The sequence below is a fragment of the Lineus longissimus genome, chromosome 2 (assembly GCF_910592395.1).
Source record: "Lineus longissimus chromosome 2, tnLinLong1.2, whole genome shotgun sequence".
NCBI classification, from domain to species: domain Eukaryota; kingdom Metazoa; phylum Nemertea; class Pilidiophora; order Heteronemertea; family Lineidae; genus Lineus; species Lineus longissimus.
The window spans coordinates 10,419,542-10,425,541 of NC_088309.1; positions in this window are offsets into that span (position 1 = coordinate 10,419,542).

Genomic DNA, 6,000 nt, shown 5'->3' on the forward strand with positions numbered 1-6,000 from the left:
TTTTGTGTCACCAGTTCAGACTGTAAATCCTATTCAGGCCGAATTAGTGCCACTTTCTCTCATAAAACGTTTTCTTTTATTAATGAATAACAAAATATGATCTTTATGAATAAAATTTGACACTTAATAGTGGATTTTAAACTTTTTACTCAGACCCAAGACTCTGACCCCCTCTACTCAGACTGTCAAATAATCAGAAGTGGCAACTACTGCAGCGCCATCTCCAGACAAAATGACAGAACAATTTATAGCTGTAAAACCGGACAGAAGACGTTTCGACTGCCCTCTCAAAGGAGTCCTTGCATGGTTTAAAGATGGGTCGGGGATGGAATCGGTTACACAGCATGCTCTGGAACAACCCAGAAGTATTAAGTTAGCAGGAAGGGGTGGGCATTTGTGATTTCTGAGTGTGAGGGGGTAAAGTGTTGTCTGTTGACAGTGCTTTAAGAGAGACTAGGCATGATGCCAGTGTCTCTTAAAGCAGTCAGCGGACATGTGGTTTCAGTATTAGGTCTTTCATTCAGACACTGGAATTGATCACATGCCCCCACCTTGGATGTCAGCATCCTGAGATTCAGGGTTTTGACAATCCTACGGATGATAGAGGATCTATTAGATGGTTGGCGCAAAGAAATTGTCAAGGTGAAGTCTTATGGATGCTCCAGCATAAGCTATTAGATAGGATTCATCACAAAGATAAGATGTGATTTAATTGTAAACCATACAATGTGGTCATCTGATAGATTTGGATTCATACAAGTGATAACCCATTCAATGTATCACATGCTGAACATCTCATCATTGGGGCACCAGTTTGTTGGTTTAAATGCATGACAATATTTAAAACAATACTAGTTGAAGTGTCGGAGCACCACCAGGCTAGTAAAGAAGAAAAGCAAATTTAAATCATTTTCTTTTGAAAATTATTTATTGTCCCATATTCCAAGAATTATCCTCACATGGTAACTTGGAAAGACAGTGTAGGAGGAAAACCGTTTCAACGGGAGAAAACCTACGCAATTGGAGGGAGTCATCAACTCCATCACACACATGACAGGCACAGCGCTTACGACCATAATGACTTCATACATGTACATTACATTGATCATAGTCACTGTGTAGCTCCAATGCCCATTAAAGGACGAGACATTGAGATAATTGTACTATCACACATGTTCTCCTCCTTTAAAATGTCCAAAAAAGACATTGCTGAATAGAGATCTTACACTAGATAACTCAACAATTCCAACCTCTGCATGCATTCATCATGTTCGTATACATTCTTTACAAGTTTTAGCTATTGTAAATGTATTAAAACCTATTGTGTATGACTCAAGTTGAGCCATATTCAGCGAACAATAGGTTAGCTCTCATTAATCCATGACTAAACAGGTTAAAGGCCCAATTTGAATAACAAAAGAACCACATTTCTCATGGCCAGGAACTGGACAGAGGCTGCCAATTAGCATGACAAAAGGAGCAGAGGTGACATGTATTTGCATGAGAAAGAGGTAGCTTGACCTGGCAAGACTGGATGTTAGTCTGCCAGGTTTTTTGCAAGTTGAGTCTTAGATCTCTTTTATTTTACTTACAAGATTTACATGCATTACAAATATAATTACATACATGACAACATAAAACGTCTTACAAATATATTGACGTTACACTTTTCTCAAATCATTCAGTACCAAGTCCAATAAAATGTTCTTGATGGGGCAAAATTATATCGTTCACAGCTTGCAGAACATGATAATTATGCTCTTGCAATGAAAGCCTTCTTGAATCGAAGCAAAGAAAAAGACTAAGATTCTTTCCTGTGAGACCGCTATAGGTAGGATCAAGAACCAGTCTTATTCTGACAAGTTTCAATAAAACAATAGTTTTATTGACACATTTCTATTTTAATAGTTTAGTATCATAATATTTTAACATTGACTATTTTAAAACAATAGTTTTATAGTCAAAGCTTATCAAATATCAGTTAAATTGGTGAAAAGATGTTTTGCATCCCGTGATTTTTTTGTTCACGGGTATTGATTAAAAAGTGATGAGGAAATAAAAATTCACTAGATTTGTGTTGTTGGTCAGTTGTCTCAAGTATGAAGGTAAAGACACTGAGCAACTGAGCCAGCCAATTATACGAAGGATCTTTGGCGCCTGGGCCCAGGTGGTGTTTAAATGCCAGTGGATTCTGTGGTACTGAGGAGATCAAGAAACAGTAAAAAGGCCTACAGTTCCATCAAGACACACATGTTCATTCGCTTTGCCTGGGGTTAGAGCAAAGCGAATGTCATGTGAACCCCATGTCTCATGTGATGGACAATATCAAATACAATATCTGATGAATTCGGTGATTTTTTAAGCAGAAAGATCTTTTTTGCTTGAAACAAATCTGAAGCAGCCGGTAGGGTCCCACTGTACCCAAGGCTATTGCGAATGTTTTGTTTGGGTACCAACTTACCCTGTTGGCTGTCCTGTTAGCCAGAACATCACCTCCACATTTTGATTTTTCTTATTAATCTTACTTGAAAATAATTTCTGGGCTTGTGACATGCCCTGGTTCCCCTGGTTACCTTATTATACCCCCCCCCCCCCCCATTTTTAAACTCGTCTTTAAATGTGTACGGTTTTGAGCCATGGCAAGAGTTTGTCATTGCCCGAAAGAAGGCAAATAATAGCCCTCTACCAATCGGAAAATAAAATATCAGGATTTTTTTATCAAATCACCTTTCAATCAGATATTGCAATAAAAGGGTAAGGCCTACGGTGACAAAAATCCAACCTCCTTGATGGCGACAGGAGCATGGTAGAGATGCGCTGGCTCAGCAACATCCTCCCTTCTGTAGGATGGCCCATCTCCTGAAAAGAAACATAATATAATATTATATTTGTGGGTGCATGGCATCATCAGCAAAATATATGATGCACTGGAACGCATTAGTTTCCACAATAGTGAGGTTAAGATTAGTACAGAAATGATAAAGCAACAACTTTATTGACATCCATTTCGTTACCATACTGTGAAAAATTGCCTTTCTCGGGTCAATATTTTAAACATAACATGTAGGCTAACGCAAAACTTATGACCAGATTTGATGATTGGGGAATCATATGCAGTCTCAGCCCAATGTATGGGTCACTCAGAGAGTTGCCCTATAATCAATTGCAGTTGGTAAGAGGGGGGAGGGGGGCATTCAAATGTTCCATGTAACATCACCAATGAGCTGCTCTTCTTTCCCCAATATCATCAAATGAGCCAATCTCAGAAAATCTGGTTGCTTATACTGAGAACACATCAGTATCAGCCAACAGATTATAAGTTATTTTGATGCTGGGTGGTCCAAACCATATTGATTGACCTGGTAATGATCGTCTTGCACTCTGACTCATAACAGAAGTACATGAAGTAGCCAGTTGATTTCACATTCAGGGTGATTCATCAATTTCAAGCCAACTGCCCTCAAAACAATGAGTGGAGCCAGGGCCGGGCGTGATACACTCCAGACGCAGTGGACGGTGACAGAAAATGCCCTTACAGTTTCGTTACAGCAATGCCCATTGGCTAATCGTCCAGCCGCACGAATTCCCACTATTTGTGGCAGTCCTTTAGGAGATCCAATTAGGATGAATTGAAGCAATGGACTGCCGCGGGAGTGTTGGGCCTGACGGAAGAACTTTTGAGCAATATTCTATACCTTAGGCGACTGTAATCATATGTCAATAAAGTTGTTGTTTTTTGTTACCATTCAAACCTTAACCTCACAACTGAATATCTCCAACACTGCAGGAAATGGTCCATGTGCTCACCTGGGTTCCTACAGTGAAGGGTCATTATTTGATATGTGACGTCAAGAAGTAGAGGTAATCAAAGTTTGCCATCAGTGGCCAATTGATGATTTTCATGGCTAGAGAGGGTTTCCTCAAGTTTGAATGCCAGACATGTAAACCTAAGAACCATATCAGACATGTAAACCTAAGAACCATATCAGACCAAAAATTTGCTGGGGTAGGAGATCTTTCCTATTGTGCATAGTTTCAGGTCAAAGGCCCCACTCAGTGGTTACGAAACTCGCCCTGCTGATGGACAAAAGTGTTCATCTCTGAACTTTGGCATTGGTGACCTTGACAAGGAGGTCAATCAAATCAAAGCCCGACTGAAAAAATATTTTTCATCATCAGATACACAGACACGAAAATTTTTATTAGAATTTGACTATCTGTTAAGGAGGAGGAGCTGGTTTTGTGTTTTTTACGAGCCCCCCCCCCCTTCCCCATTGCAAATGGAACCAAAATTCAGTCTGGAAGGAGAGCTTGCCTTTGTTACTGTATACTGTGTAGACACTATTTAGCCTGTTTTGGTGCATCTGTTTCACATACTGACATAGGCCTGTTGCACGTTATGAAGGCCTTTTGTACAGGTGCCCTTCAACCGGCTAAATAGCGTCTCCACAGTATGTTCAAAGGCCAAGTGGTTACAAAATGTGCCCTACCAAAGGACGAAACATTGGAATTTCGAACTTTGACACTGTGACCTTGAAAGTAGATCAAATATAAAAACCTTCCGACACATTATGTCTCTTCTTCAGATACACACAAAATAGAAATTTCTAGAGCATCTGACTAGAGTTAGAGCGGTTTTTGTGTTTTCACATTTTGCCCCTTGGTGGCCAAACTAAGAATTAGAATAGATCGAAACAAAATTTGGTCTGGAAGGAGATCTTGCCCAGTGCGAAGCTTATGGACCGGTTCATGGACCTGGCAGTTATGAAACGTGGCCTGCTGATGGACAACGACGACGACAGATGATGGACGCTCCATGATGGCTATAGCTTGCAGGTGAGTACCAATTTCAACTACAGTTTTCATTTCTTAAGGTCATAAGGGATTATTTACAACACTGAAGAGTTTGAGAAAATTCTAAGGAGGGATCAAATTACATGTACTTCAAATTCTAAAATTTCTGGTAATTTTTACAAACGTGGTGAACTTTCCAAAAATATCATCAGGACTCTCAGCATTGCTTAGATCAACAACAGACACAAATCTGTCCCTCCTTGAGGTCTTAAGCTGCAAACTTCTCAACATCATAGGTCTGATCAATCTAAGAAGTTTTCTCTTTTACCATGTTTTTAATTGTTCACAATCCCTTAATAAGGCTGAAGCCTACACCAAAGCAATGACATAGAAATTAGAAATTGATTTTTTTATATTATTACCGTATGAGATGGCATCCTTCCATATGTAAGAGATGAGCTGGCTCCATGGTGGCTGCTGGATATGGCGTCACATTACATAATGAGAAGGGCTCTATGTCCTTAGAGTCATCAGAGTCCCCTGAGAGCATCAATTCGATTGTCATTAAAGTCTATTCGTATGACACACGATGTAAGTGTCCACCGCGATATCCCTGAGCGTAACGATTCCATCCTTTGAATCTACCCGACTCTCAGACCCTCATCCAAGCATGGCTGGAAAACAAAATATCAAGGTCAATCCATTGTTTACCAAGATTAAAGACTTGAGCCATTTTGATAGAATTACAGTGCAGGGCAATGTACCTTCAACCCTAGCTCAGTTCCTGAACTCATTGTGTCTGCATGGACTGCTTGTCTGTCCAAAGACATTTTTTACCACGCTTTTTCAAGATGTTTTAGTTCAGTAGTGCCTAACAGCAGGAGTGCAATGAAAATTAGCTCAGCCTTTTTTTCAGACGCAATATTCAGAATGCCATTAAACACAGCTTAGAGCAAAGGAAATACCTTTTTACTGGTAAACAGTTTTAGGGCGTTTCATAATAATGAATTTTAAATACATCACTTTAATCTTACTGTATATGCATTGAATTCTTCGTCATACAACATCTGCCAGGAAGATCCCCATGAAGGTCAATTAGGCTGTCTCCCCCAAATTGGATCGGTATGAAGGCATCATGGGGCAAGTGTTGGCATCTGTTGTTTTCTGGGTCTTTGAGAGTCGTTCTTGCTTCAGTACGCATCGTAG